This window comes from Rutidosis leptorrhynchoides, chromosome 3, assembly GCF_046630445.1.
Source record: "Rutidosis leptorrhynchoides isolate AG116_Rl617_1_P2 chromosome 3, CSIRO_AGI_Rlap_v1, whole genome shotgun sequence".
Lineage (NCBI taxonomy): Eukaryota > Viridiplantae > Streptophyta > Magnoliopsida > Asterales > Asteraceae > Rutidosis > Rutidosis leptorrhynchoides.
In genome coordinates this window covers 676,386,511-676,403,013 of record NC_092335.1, presented here as the reverse complement: position 1 = coordinate 676,403,013, position 16,503 = coordinate 676,386,511, and positions in this window count along the sequence as shown.

The following is a 16,503-nucleotide window of genomic DNA, read 5'->3' as shown; positions in this document are numbered from 1 at the left end:
TTAGGCGACGGATTGGATACTAACCGGTTACATAACTTAAAGTTCCCCTTACTTCTAGCATCAATAGCCCGTTTAAAAAGTTTCTTCATTGAACTGTTAATAACGGGGTCATTTAATTTCGTATCAACAACGGGGTTCTTTGTTATCATGTCATCATTAGGTGTTACTTCATTTTCCCCACACTTAGGCGTTTCATTATTGCTAAGTATTACCGTTGGAGTCGGTAAAACCACATGGTTCTTGCCAATTGTTTTTACTGGTTCAACGGTTTTGGCTGGTGGAGATTTAGACTTTCGAATCATAAAGGTGATCGATTTGTCACCACTTTTAAGTGTCATTCTTCCATTTCCTACATCAAATAACGCCTTGGTGGACGCTAAGAATGGCCGACCTAAAATTAGAGGAATGTTTGGGTCCTCTTCTATGTCAATGACAATAAATTCGACTAGAAAGGTTAAATTGCCTACGTGAACGGGTAGGTTGTCAGCAATTCCAACTGGGTGCTTAATGGTTTGATCAAAGAGTCGAACACTCATATCCGTTGGACTTAACTTACCTACACCTAATCTCTTATATAAGGAAAGAGGCATAACACTTACACTTGCACCTAAATCTGCTAGTGCATCATACATGACACAATCACTAAGTAGACAAGGAACAATAAATTCACCCGGATCACCTACCCTAGGTGGAGGTTTTGGTGGAACTGTCTTCACCGGGTTTACTTCTACGGCTTTTGTTTCTTGTACTTTCTTATTCTTTTTCTTCTTCTTCTTTCCAGAAGTATCACAATCTTTATTACTTATTACTTGCTCATACTCAACTCCTTTTCTTGGAAACGGGATGGGTGGTTTGTATGGTGTCACCACTGGCTTTACATACTCGGATGGTGGTGGTGGTGTAACTTCTTCATTGTTACTCACATCTAAAACCTTCCCATCTTCTGGAGCTGGTTTTTCAGAATTTGTTGACACCATATTAACATTTTCATTCCGAGGATTTACTTCAGGATTACTCGGTAGCTTTCCTTGTTCCCTCTCACTCATCATGCTAGCAAGAGTACCTACGTGTTTTTCTAGATTCAAAATGGAAGCTTGTTGAGTTCTTAATGACTGATCAAACCTCTCGTTCGTTTGGGTTTGAGTTTCAATAAATTGTGTTTGAGATTCAACTAGCTTGAATACCACGTCTTCCATATTTGACTTTTTCTCTTCAGTTTGTTGTTGTGGTTTATATAAGCCAGGTCTTTGTTGATTGAAAGTGTTGTTTTGAGTTGGTTGGTTATTCGGACCTTGTTGGTTATACCAGTTATTTTCGGGTCCTTTTGGATTGTAAAGAATGTTTTGATTTCGATTTAAGTTTAGCCTTGGCGGTTGATAATTATTTTGATAATTATTTCCCGGCCTTTGGTTCATATAGGAAACATTCTCTCGTTGTTCCATCGTTGGTTCAATGTGACAATCTTTCAATAAGTGTGGTCCACCGCATTGCTCACAACTGATTCGTATTGCGTGAATATCTTTATTCATCTTTTCCATTCGTCTTTCGAAAGCATCTATTTTTGCGAAAACGGAATCAAAGTCATGGCTAGAATCGGCTCTAGCCGCTTTAGATGATCGAAAGATATCTTTTTCTTGGTGCCACTCATGCGAGTGGGAGGCTGTGTTATCAATAATTTTGTAAGCTTCAGTTGCGGTTTTCTTCATAATGGATCCACCAGCGGTTATGTCGATGTCTTTTCGTGTGGCGATGTCTACGCCTTTATAGAAGATTTGTACTATTTGAAAAGTATCTAATCCGTGTTGAGGACATCCTCTCAACATCCTTCCGAATCTTGTCCACGCCTCATATAATGTTTCATTTGGCTTTTGCGTGAACGTAACAATTTCTCATTGAAGTCTCACGGCTTTGGATGCCGGAAAGAATCGTTTAAGAAATTTTTCAACTAAAACATCCCATGTGTCAATCGCCCCTTCAGGTAACGATTCTAACCAATCTTTGGCTTCTCCCTTTAAAGTCCAGGGAAACAACATGAGATAGATCTGCTCATCTTCCACTTCTCGGATTTTGAATAGTGTACAAATTCTATTAAACGTACGAAGATGTTCGTTTGGGTCTTCATTCGGCGCACCACTGAATTGGCATTGGTTAGTTACCATGTGTAGAATTTGTCCTTTGATTTCATAATCTGGAGCATTAACTTCTGGCTTAATAATGGCGTGACCTTGGCCCGTGCGTGTAACTCTCATTCGATCTTCCATACTTAGAGGTTCCGTTACTTCCATAATTGAATTTGTTGAATACGAATCACTAGAGGATTCTGATTTAACGGTTTGTAGTTCAGGAGGAATAATTAGTGGATCAGGATCTCGGAATTGTCCCTGAGTATCCTCCGGGTTCTTAATTGTGAAGTCGGGTTCAAAAGATGGATTATCGAAAATTTGAGTTGGAGTTCTTGTTCGACTAGATGACGATTCTAAAGAAAAATCAACGGCGACAATATTTGCTAGATGTCTTGATCGAGTTACAGGTGGTGAACGTATGAAAGGTGGTGAACGTTTTGCTCGGTGCATTCACAGAATATCCTATTAGTTATAAAAATAAGAAAAACTTATATAAGTTGTCCAATTAATAGACTTTTTCTGATTTTGCCCACGTTTCGAATAGCCAAAAGATGCAGCAGAGGGGCATGATTCGTTTGGTCTCAATATAATTGAGGACTGTTTGGCTCCAACAACCCGGTCCACGTACAAATCCAACTATTACTACGAACCAGAAAAATGTCAACGTCTATTAACTTAACCGCTTAAATAATTTCTCTTTCCGTTTAAGAAATATTAGATTAGATGTAGATAAAATTCTATGTCCTATAACTAGAATGACGAGAAATAAGGAAGAAATAGATTGCGCGTCGAAAAGTGTCGAAAAACGAAAAAGGCGAAGAGTGGCTTATAAGACTTTAAAAACACGCGATTAATCCAACCTTATAACTATCACTATCTTAAAATTAAAACTACAAATAGAGATTACTAATTGGAATTGTAATTGATACATAGGTAAACGCGTCGAAAAATAAAAATAAGAAAATAGCGCGAAAAATGGCGTCGCAAAATTCTAAAGCACCTAAAACTTAGTCTAAGGAATAAGCACTTAAGGGATTTTACGGCAAAGCCTAAAAATCTAAAAATGAAAATAACTATGGCAAAACTAAACTTAATACTAAAAGTTGCGAATATAGTCTAAAAATCTAAAGATAATAAAACTAAAAAAAAAAACATTTTTTTTTATAAAAAAAAATATTTTTTTAAAATTTTTTTTTTTTTTTTTTTACGTTTTTTTTTTTTTTACGTTTTTTTTTTTTTTTTACGTTTTTTTTTTTTTTTTATATATATTTGCAAATATAAATTAAAAATATAGCGTTTTAGTGCTCCCCGGCAGCGGCGCCAAAAACTTGATGTGGTAGCGTGAGGGTACGAAATAGTATTATTTTTAATACAAAATACTACAAAATATGACACAAGTTTTATTAATTTACGGATGGGATATACCTAAACCTTGCTACAACACTATAGGCAGTGTACCTAATCGTAGAGTAGTGTAGTTTTTAGTAAGTCCGGTTCGTTCCACAGGGAGCTGGTGATACTTACTATATTTTTAACTATATTTATACAAAATATATATAATTATATAAGTAGTAATATTATTATAAAAGAGGGGTTTTACCGTTTAATGACCGGTTTGTCGATTCTATATTTTAAGCGTAAAGATAAATGACGATAATTAAAGTGCGTAAAATAATGACAATAAATAAAATGACAGTAAATAAAATTGCGAGTAATAAAATGACAGTAAATAAAGATACGATGAGAAATATAATAAAAGAATTATGCTTATTTAAACTTCCGTAATCATGATGTTTGACGTGTTGATTTTAATTTATTACCATGGGTTAATTGTCCTTTGTCCTGGTTTATTTGATACGTCTATTTGGTTTTTGTCCATAATAGTCCATCGGTCATAAATATAAAGTGCGAGTATCCTCGTCAAATTACCCTTATACCCGAAGTCAAATATTCCAACTGATTAAGGATTTAAACTGTGACGCAGTTATCACTTCTGTCAACAATTACACCAGTTATCACTGTATGTAATCCACCCCTGTTTTAATTAGTTTATGAATATTAATTCATCCACTTGATCAGAATGAATAATCAATTACCCAACCCAATTGATTAATTAAATGATTATAACAGATTCCATATGAACGTCACTAAATAGGACAACCATAATCATTATTAATTATTAGGTTAATTAATTTGAAGATAGGTTCGACAGACTCCAATGAGTTGTCACTCAATTAGACAATACCCCCCATCTATTAATAGTCAATAGTCCAATTTCCACAAGTGTCGTTCTTTTTTCCAAACCCCAATTATGGTACAAAGCCCAATTACCCAATTTTAGTAATTAGCCCAACATCATGATTACTTCGTTTTAAATAAGCATAATAATAACTTAGCTACGAGACATTAATATAAAAAGGTTGAACATAACTTATAATGATTAAAAATAGCGTAGCGTTACACGGACAGAATTTCGACTTACATACTCAAAAGATCTCTATCATAAATCTTATTATTATCATAATTTAAAATTAAAATTAAGATTATTGTTATATCTGATTACATTAACATTATGATAGAGAATTATAAATATAGATATTGATATTTGATATAGAAAAGTAAGAAAAAGATAGAAAAAAATGATCGAAGAAAAAAAAAATCGTCCCAAATTTTGATCGTAAATCATCGCTTTTATAGCGAAATTAGAAATTGAATTTTCATTTACGACCCCTGAACTATGCTCAATTAACAACTTTTTATTATTTAATATTATTCTTATTATGAATTATTTAAATATTATATTTTATTCTTGTGCATAGTTGACTCGTAATTTTTACACCGTTGCGTCGAGCGCTGAAAGTTGGTTCATGCCCCGGTTCCGGATTTTCGAACGTCCTTTCGTACAATTTTATATCTTGTACTTTGCGTTTTGTAACTTGTACTCTTGTCATTTTTAGACGTTCTTCATCAATAAATTGAACCTTTTGAATTGTATCTTGTACTTTTGAGCTTTTTGGACCTTTGCGTCTTCAAATCTTCGTTTTCGTCTTTTGTCTTCGCACTTATTTAAAATAAACGAATATTACTCGAAAATGGAACAATTGCAACTAAAATCTTGTCTTTCTTGGGGGATTTTGCTATGAAATATATGTTCCTTTTTAGCCTTATCAGATATGTATATATAGAGTTAGAAAAAAAAAATAGTCTTCAATATTAATTTTTTTCTAACCGTCACTTTTGTGATTTTTTCATCCTCGAACATGACTGAAAAAGGATTGAAGGTGGGCAAGGAGCTGGGCGGAGTCCTGGGCGGCTCGCTGTCAACAGCGCACAGGTGGGCGGGATGCTTGGCGCCCCCCATTTATGTATACATGTAAATCATTTCCTAATAGTAATATCGACCATAAGACATAAGTATATATATGTAATGTCTACTACAATTGTTAAAAATTTATCAAATGCAAAATAATGATTAAACTAGGTTATAACCCGCGACTTCGCGAGATTTTAGAATAAGAGAATATAAAATGTGCTTGAAATGTAAAATAAGTGTATACGAATGAACACCCATTCACAAATGAAGCATAAGTAGATGTGGAGAGAGACAAATCGATCATGTAATAATAGGACTTATACGTCAAACAAAAAACAATCCAACGAAATACAATATTGTTTTCATCAATGAGTCAAAAGTGGATACAAAATGAAGGGGTTTAAATGTTATATGAATCAGTAAACTAACCATCTTTGAGCAAAGAAATTGTAATTTAAGATATGAGACTTCAAAGGTCCTTTCAGGCTCATACTTGGTTTTCCATAAGCTATTCACAAGCTGATAGCTGCAACTGTGATGATCTTATGGCATCCTAATAATCCAACAAAAACTTGGATCAACTTGAAAGAAATTATGAATAACTATAACAAAAAGAAACACCAATAGAACATGGAAGACTCCACGAATATAATTGAATTTTCCTAACTTTCCCAAAATCATTTCATGAAATATGATCTGTTCAGTCATGTCATTTGTTTTAAACCATTACCTAAGTACCTATTGTATTGAACTTCTAACTTTACACGGGCTAATGACAAGAAAAAACCGACTGTATGAACTTTACTGCTGTCGAGTTAGTTTGTGTTTCACCTGTAAGAAACGACATAAGGATGGTTCTCAATATTAATTCCAATAATTAATCCTAACAATCAATGATCGATATATAAAAGCACATGCTTCACCATGCACCTGATTAACCCTTTCTTAACCCACCCATATAATCACCTAAAAAAAAAAAAACTAGAGAATTGTGTATCAGAAACCAACCCTTACCATGCGAGAATTTTGTTGGTTCTCCATGAAGTAAGAACTTCACAACTTAGTCTTTCGCTTCCTGAAAAAAGTTGTTTTTAGTATATTTAAAAAAATAGCAGTAGCTAGTAGTGCAGAAAGACACAATCATGTCCGCTATCTACCTGAAATGTCAAGTCAGGAATGCAAATTCGCTTCATGTTTTCGAGTCACTAATAGTCAACAAACTTTGAGTTGTGTAGCCATATGCCCATTGCTTGTGAAAGGAATTTCCCACTTCACTTGAATGTTTACAAGCGCATTTCTCACATAACTTTAGGATAGTTGCAGACAAGATTGGAGTATGTAAGTAACGAGAGGGGGGGGGGTTGAATAGTTACTTAATACGTTTTTAACACTTTTTCGATTAATCACTGAATTCGATTAACTTTTATCAACCAATTCAACTCAAACTTGATGTGTGTAGTGTATATGTTCAAAATGATAAATGAAGTAATGTAAAGAACATAGACACAATGATTTATAGTGGTTCGGGTGGATGTTAACTTATCCACCTTAATCCACTCCCCGATTACACTAATCGGGATTTGTTGCTTCACTAAGCACTTTTCTCCAAACCCGGTGGAGATCCGATTTACAAGTCTTCAACTTCTTTGGTAGACAACAAACCTAATCTTTCTATCCCTTTGAAAGATCAACTCCAACCTAGATCAACTTGTCCTCACCTTGGACAAGTATTAATCTCCAAATAAGATTAATCAACTTCCTAAGTCCTTTTAAGGAAGTAGATCACTAAGCTAGCCTATGCTTCTACTAATTGAAGTTACAAGACTTATACACTTTGTAATGATGATCTTAAGACAATACTAGGACATACATTATTAATGATACGCATACCCGATCAGCTCGTGTAGCGCATCAAACAGCATCGCCACAAGGATTTACAAGGGTGCGCGCTAAGGCATAGAGCGCTATACTCACAACCATGGCGCCCGTCCCATCCGCGCGCATTGGCAGCATCCACATGTCAGGCGATGCTGTACCTGGCAGAGGACACCTGGTAGACAAAAGATTAGAACTGACAAGAACACTTTTTACTTTTGTCGGATCAGCTCGCTTGAAGACGTACTATTTGCAGGCCACGATCCTTTTAACCTTATTACGTGGCGATAGAAGACAAGAAAGATTATCCTATAAATACAAGACTCTGTCCACAGCACAAAGCATTCCAGAATTCACTTTCACACACAAATACTCTAAGAACAGCAGCGCATAGCGCAATAATACCCGCGCTACCGGACTTATAGCATTTCACTAAACATCCTTGATATACAGGTAACATTATGTGAACGTAAACCCTACAACTTAGCGTGATCCATGGATGACCGGACTACCCGCCGGTGGTGGGCCTACGTTTAACCACCCTTGTTGAGATCCTCATCTCGCAAGGGGTTATTCACGGTACTCTGGACTGGAGAGTTAAACTCAGTTGACCCTTAAATCCCCCTTTAACGATGTCAAGCATGGACCGAACCCAACCCGATTATCCTATGCTTGATCATTTGGCGCCATCCGTGGGACACACGAGTTAAAAGATTTTGATTTGATCTTTTTTCTGTATGTCCGCTAATAACTCACTTGTCTCTTTTTGATACAGTAACAAGTGTTGAAATGACTAGCAAGCAGGAAATACCAAAGCCCACGCAAGCCCGAGCTACCTCGCCTACAGGACCTAAGCCAGCCGTCAAGGGATCGACAGGAACTTCTGACAGCGTGCCACCAAGAGGCGCCCAGATGCCTCCCCCTGGCGCATCCGCGGCATCCTTCAAAACTCCGGAAGCAATTAGGCCGATACCATGGGCCTCGAACACTACAAGCACGGGATTCGTACCCATCTACCCAACGACTGAATCCGCACGCAATAGTCCCAGCCATACTAGCAGTCCCGCTGGCTCGCAGGGCGCGCGACCCTCACCTTCACCTCGGAGGGATGCCTCCCCAACCACCCCCGGATCTACGAATACCACCTTTGCGCAGGGAACTTCGTCTGTAGGAAGGGGGACATCCACAACATCACCAGCTCGGACAAGCGAACAACGTGCCCACAGTCAAGCCAATCTGATTTATGCTTTGATGAATGCCGCACTAGATGATACGGTACATGAGTTTGAGCAACCCGAAAAGGCCGAGCTCATGATCAAAAACCTGTACGCAGGGATGACAAGAGTACCCGTCAAACCCTCTTTCGAAACAGTACCCACTAGAGAAAAGTTCTCAGCGCACATACTGAGCCATGTTTCTACGCCGCTGCCCGTGATACCGCTAACCCTGGGATGCTATGATGGATTCTCGGACCCAGATGACTTCTTGCAAAAGTATGAAGAAATAGCGCGAAACCAGCGCTGGGCTGACGAGACAAAGTGCATGGAGTTCCCACCGCTACTTGAAGGCGTAGCTCGGTAGTGGTTTAAAAACTTGCCAGCGCCAGTTATAAGCTGTTATGACGATCTCCGAACGCGTTTCCTGCTTAAATTTCATAACATGCACGCAACCCGGAGGACGCATGTTGAATGTCATGACATCAAACATGAGAGAGGGGAGTCCTTAGGGCAGTTCATCGATAGGTACTGCCAAGAGGTGGCCTGAGTTCCCAACTGCGCAGAGTCACTGAAGGTATCCAGTTTCATACATGGAATCTGTCAGGAACGCCACCTGACGTTGTGCAAGAGATTGAGGAAGCGCCCTCCAGAGACACTGGCAGAAGAGATAAGAGAAGCGCACGAACACATGCACACTGAAGAAGACACCACCAGGTACTCGAATTATAGAAGTTCAGGAAATGGTCGGCGTGACGGTTATGATTCGCCAAGGGGTGGATGCCAGTCATGTGATTTCGGGAAAATCCAACACGACTCTAGCCCCTACTGCTACCATGGTAACAATCACCACAATGATAGGAAGCACCATCGAAATCACCAAGGGAATAACAACAACCAGCAACATCATTGGAACAGGGACAGTGACACCAGGGAAAACAAGCAAGCTTTGATCAGGAGCCTCACCAAGAGTTTGAAGGAGATCTGTGTGACTGAGCCAGTCTCTAAAGCGTTTGAGAAGCCCGCGCGCATGTCTGAGTACGCGCGACGTGATAAGTCTAAGTTCTGCGACTTTCACGATGACTTCGGACATGAAACCAATCGCTGCAAAGCATTAGTTGATAAGGTGGTTGCGTGCCTTAAGTGCGGAGAGTTAAAACACCTAAAACCGGGGAAGGATGAATCATGAGGGTATAAGAAGGAGAGTGAAGGAGTTGAGAAAGACAAGGTCATTTATGTCTTTTCATGGGAGAAGAAGAAGGAAGTTGAGAAAGAGCCATTGCTGCCGTATGAGACCCTGAAGGCGCACCTCCCGCGCGAGCCCATTTTGGAGAGGAAATGCGCTCCGCTAGTGGTAGAAGGTTACATGCCTGAATGTACTCAACACATTGATAAAATTCTCATCGATACTGGCAGCTGTGTCAATTTCATGTTCTTTCATTGTTTCAAGAACCTAGCCTACTGTGACGATCGCTCCAAATCCATATGGACAATACGTCATTCATTGATTTCATTGCGAGGTATTTGACCTCTATATGATACGTTTTGTAAACATTGCATTCTTTTAAAAAGGCACACCATAAATGAATATTTAAATCAAAGGTTTTCGACATCTGATAATTTCTACATATATACAATCACTGTAAATAATAGTTTACAATAGTACTTCCGTTGACAATGCAGTCAAAATAAGATACATGGTGATGATTTGGTGAATGCAACGTTTCCTTGAAAAATATGCCATGTATGACTCCATGCACATAGCTTGTCTAACATATAAGCAAACAGCGGAAGACTTCTAGGAAACCTGAGAATAAACATGCTTCAAGTGTCAACACAAAGGTTGGTGAGTTCATAGTTTTAATATTACACATAATCCGTATATCAATGTGGATTACAAAAGTTCAGTTGTTTTATTCAAAACGTTTATCAATAGGTTTTACATAAAAGGGGGATCACAAGATTTCAGTTGTTTCATCCGAAACGTTTATCAATCGGTTCTACAAAATTGAGCACCCTGGTAACTAAACTTTAATGCTTATATAATTTGTACCCTTTGTATAATCATCTTAATATTACACGCAAACCAACGTGTACGCTTCTCAAATAGCATACGTCCGTTAAAAGGCTAGCGCTCTAGCTCGGACGGGGATATCAAGCCCTATGGATCCATATACTACTACTCGCGCCCACCAGTTCTTATAACTGGCAGTTACTAGTTACCAAAGCTAAGGGATTTTCGGTTCAAACTCAGTGTAGAATTTAGTATGTACTTGTATCCATTGCGTTTAAAATAAAGTGCATGTATTCTCAGCCCAAAAATATAGATTGCAAAAGCAATTAAAAAGGAAGCATATGAAACTCACACATATAAATATTGTATATCGGTTAATAAAACATTTGCATGTATTCTCAGCCCAAAAATGTAGAGAGTAAAAGGGATCTTATGAAACTCACTGTTTAATATTGATATACAATATTGCAGGAAAGCACGTAGACGCATCGGAGATGATAAACACGAGGTTTGATTCACAAAAAAATACCCCCGAACATTACCCATAACCTCCTTGGCAATAACCCATAATTTCCTTAGCTCTAGCTTGCTCGAAAACTTATTTTGAAAATTACTTGGACAGCACTCCGTCGTAATATTTTATGTACATTATTATTTTTGTATCGCAAAAATAATAACACTAATAATAAAAATAATAAGATTAATAATAATCTTATTATTATTAATAATAATAATAATAATAATAATAATAATAATAATAATAATAATAATAAAATAAATAAATACGGAGTAAAAATAATATATATGTGTGTGTGATTTATCTGGCCAAAACTCGAGAATTTATAGCACTTGGCCTGAAATCTGGAGTCATGCGACTCGCATGGAAATGGCCTTCTGGCCATGCGACTCGCATGAGGACCAGGGACAGCTCACATTGTTTTTGTCCTAACATTTGTCGACATAATAAAATATAAATATAATATATATAATTTAAATTAATTAATTATATATTATATTAAATTCACGTGCATAGTTGACTTGTAATTTTTGTTCCGATAAGTCATACGTTGTCACTCGACTTATGTCCCGGTTCCGGTTTTTCGAACGCCCTTTCGTACGCTGAGAAAACTTGTACTTTACGTTTCGTGAATCGTACCTTTGTCAAAATATAGTCTTAAATCATCCATAAAATATACCACTGTAGCAAAGTTACTGTAGCAAAATATACCACTGTAGCAAAGTTACTGTAGCAAAGTCAATTTCACTGTAGCAAATAGTGATTTTCAAAAACACTGTAGCATTTTGGGTACTGTAGCAATTTGAAAATGTTACTATCGTTTACTAAATAACTTAAAATTATATATATGTATATATCTTTTTAATATATATAAATCAGTTTTTAAATACACATTGGAAGTTATTTATAAATAAATTTTAATAATAAATATTTCAACTTATCATATATATTCAAATAGATATTTAAACCAATAAGTTTAATGTACGGTATCAAATAATTAATACATTGTTACCTTTTCAAGTTATAGTATATATGTATCTATTTACATATAATTGTTCGCGAATCGTCGAAAACAACCGAAAGGTATTTAAATATATAAAAGTAGTTCAAAAATTTTGAGATTCAGTTTTACAGACTTTGCTTATCGTGTCGAAAATGTTAATCATACAAAGATTAAGTTTAAATTTGGTCAGAAATTTCCGGGTCATCACAGTACCTGCCCGTTAAAGAAATTTCGTCCCGAAATTTGAGTGAGGTCGTCATGGCTAACAATAAAAATGTTTTAATGACGAATATGAGTTGATAATAGAGTTTTATCTATGTTTGAATAATATGGATAAAATAATCCAATTACTCGAAGCGTATGAGAGAAGTTATCGTAATCAAGTGAAATGAAGAATAGAGATTCGTCTTAACTCTTGACGTATTAACGATTGATTTCCATAATTTAAGGAATAGAAAATCTTCATAATCTAAATAAGATTTGATTCTTCGGAATTTAAGGAAATTAAGATTTCTTTTGATTAAATGCGTAATTTGCTTCGATTGCTATGTTTGATATTTCGCTATAAATTGACCTCTTCCGTTTCATTATTTTCATCACTCTTACATCTTCTTCCTCATTTCCTATTTTCAAAAGATTGTAAAAAAATGCTTCATCCAGTTCTGATTCTTGATATACTCCTAACTTTCATATCTGTCATTCTTCTTTTTCATCTACCACCGGAGGAAGTTATTTTCTTCTACCATTACCTTGGGGTTATAGTATTTTTCATTCTCCCGTGTCTTTATATTGCTATACGCATTGATATACACGGTTTGTAATTTCTGGGTAGTTGTTGGGTTTTATATCTTCCCTTATATTTCGATGTCTCTGCTTCTGTCTTTCCATAATTATTGACATCCACAGTTAATACTCTCTCCAATTTACTTATATATACTTTCATTGATATTTTGAAGCTTCATGCTTTTGTTTTATCTTCCCGACTTTAAATCAAGCGAATAATGGTCCAGAATTCGTAGGTATACATTTCAGAATGAACATAGTTAATGTTCTAAGAAGGTAATCGTAATGGCACGATCTTGATTTATCAAATTACCAGAATATCCGGAAAAGACCAAATCATCAAGAAAATATTTTCTTGATATGTTTAGAGGTTAAATAGAATAAAAGAGTTATGTAACATGGTTCATTATGAGGGTGGGATCTGTGAACCTTTATCACGTTCCATTAGAAACTCAGCATGACTTACTGTAATATAATCACGTTGATCAAGTGTCATTATATTATACTAACTCATGCTTCAGTTCCCAACACTACTTCAAAAACATCCATTTTTCAAAATTTTCAGAAATTAGAAACTAAAATAGTTTCTTTTATGATGTAATACAGATAGCGCGAAGAGATGAATGATTTCAGATAAGAATGCTTATGAAAATATCTTCAGAAATATCGAGGATATTTATAATAAAAGATACGATGATATCTTAGAATTTCTAATATCGAAGAATGATGAAGAAGATTTGTTCGTAACGGATTTTGAGTTAGTAGCAAGGTATTCGTTAATGACTTCAGCAGATACTGAATCATTTGTATTCTTTGAAGGCAGGTTTAGTCTTTGTGATTTATCCACAGCCCTCCTTCATACTTTGCTCAATCCGTTTTCCAGTTTCAAACCTTCTCTTTTTCTCAGCTTTACCACCATACTATTCTTTATCATCAAACTTTTGACTGTTAAGGTCGTTTACAGTTTTTGCTGCTTCATCAGCATTGTTCCAATTTCAGAGAACTAGTTTCATAGTTTGGGGTGTTTTTCGAAAACTTCACATTTGAAGTATGTAATTTGAGGAGGTAGACGTTATATGTACACATATAACTGTTGGCGTAGACGTGCTGCAAGATTTCAAAATACTGATTGCAAATTCCCGATAGTTGGAATGGAAACTATTGTTACAAGATGTGGATGAGTACATGATAGGGTTTCAATGTATATATAGTGATTTCCGGAGAGTTTCAAATAGCAGAGTGACGGAGTCGCTGGTACATTTACTGCTAATATGGTGGAACATAAAAGGTTCCCCAATAACAAAAACGTATATGCCAAAGTTATAAGTCTGAAAGGTCGTCGTTGACTAGTTGAATGGGTGATAATACTGGATACTTTTAAAAAGGAACTGCAAGGTTATTTTCAATAAAAACAATGCTAAAGGATTTATCACAGATACGTGTTAAAGTTTTACTTAGGTTTCGAGAGCTTTCCAGATGTATGATTATAAGTACAAATCTTTCTTCTCGTAGATATCGTGTAGTTGGTTTGTCTTCTCGTTTGTTCATTAGTTGAAGTGTTTCCAAGAATTTCGATGGGTTTGAACGCAAAATGTAATCATATGATGTTCTAGTACTGTTCTGAATTCAAAGCATGGTTACTGTAGCAATTCACTGTAGCAAAGTCAATTTCACTGTAGCAAATAGTGATTTTCAAAAACACTGTAGCATTTTGGGTACTGTAGCAATTTGAAAATGTTACTATCGTTTACTAAATAACTTAAAATTATATATATGTATATATCTTTTTAATATATATAAATCAGTTTTTAAATACACATTGGAAGTTATTTATAAATAAATTTTAATAATAAATATTTCAACTTATCATATATATTCAAATAGATATTTAAACCAATAAGTTTAATGTACGGTATCAAATAATTAATACATTGTTACCTTTTCAAGTTATAGTATATATGTATCTATTTACATATAATTGTTCGCGAATCGTCGAAAACAACCGAAAGGTATTTAAATATATAAAAGTAGTTCAAAAATTTTGAGATTCAGTTTTACAGACTTTGCTTATCGTGTCGAAAATGTTAATCATACAAAGATTAAGTTTAAATTTGGTCAGAAATTTCCGGGTCATCACACCTACACAGTGGAGCGCAACTTAAGAAAGGTAAAACAACAGTTCAGAGGGATTAGTGGGGACCCAGCTTGGTCAAAGGGGATACTTGGGACAGCGTTAACCTTGCGGGATGATCAACACAAGGAAAGGGCGCACACGATGATGGTCGACTTCAAAGTGATACGTGCTGAATCGGAATACGACGCTATCCTTAGACAACCGGCGCTATCACACTTCACCATTAGCACCTGCCTTTACCGAGGAATCATAACTCTACCCACCCCGCTAGGAGAAGCCACACTCAAGTCCAAAGTGACCGCAGAGGACTATCGACTTCGACAGGTACACGCAAACATATGTAGCTAATCGTTTCGAAAATTAAAATCACAGATCACGCGCAGCCATATAACAGCAAAATTGGTGCTTACTTCACCGGATGAAATGCAATAAACGCGCAACCAGTCTTATCGCTTACCGCAATAAAATGAGCATAATCTTACATAATCCGAAACATAAGATGCATATTAGAGTGCGCTTGCACACGTACTCGCACATTCGTTGTTTTGTAAAACTATTTGAATGGTATCCACAGATCCGAAGTATTTAAGCCGCGGCAAGGGTGAAGAAAGATGGGGTCGGTTCTTCTAGAGCCGAAAACGACGAGGGAGACGAAATTGCCAGCGTGGACTATGAGTTCGAAGAATACAAGGACGAGAAGTTGAGGGAGGAGAGAGCATGTGGCTACAGTTATGATCAAGGCGGATACAGCTATTACTGGTATTAGAAAGATAGGAAGTTATTGAGCGCGCCATGTTTAGCGCATGTTTAAAAATCTGTACTGATGAAACAATGTCTCTTAAGCGCTTTACGCGCATGTTTATCTATGTTTAATTATTGCCTTCAAGTTATCATCTGCCATAATCTTTGTGCCATTATATGCAAAGTAGCTCTCTAATTTGAAAATGGTGCGCACAATCTCTTAGGCAGCGCACTCCTGCCTTTGAAGGGTTGATTTCTCCGACACCCGTGCGACAGAAGCTTGTTTGGCGACAAGCTAGTCTATTATAACCGGACGGTTAAGCGTCATTGGGTTGACCTAACCAACCCGCACAGAACTCGAGATCTGTAAGTCATGACTATAAACGAGGGTTTTGGTCGCGCCTGACCACAATCCTAAGTGTTGGCGCACTTAGAAGACTCCTGATGCGCACACACGGATGCTTAACTTAAGCATATATTGTGTGCACAACAATATATGTGATAAGTTAAATGTTGACATGCCTCGAGTATAATTACGATGAAAATCAATGAAAACTTAGCCAAACATTTTAACAAACGATCTTACGCGCATGATCATAAAAGAATCACGAACATAACCCATATACCTGGTCACACTAATGTTTAACAATTGTCACTTAGAAACATACAAGTCGCAAAGGACATAATCATGTCTAGCGCACGTATACAATCTATGGTTCACGATGAAATATGCTTAAGTATAAATCGTTGGCGCGCACTTGTAAACTTTAAACGCATTACAACATG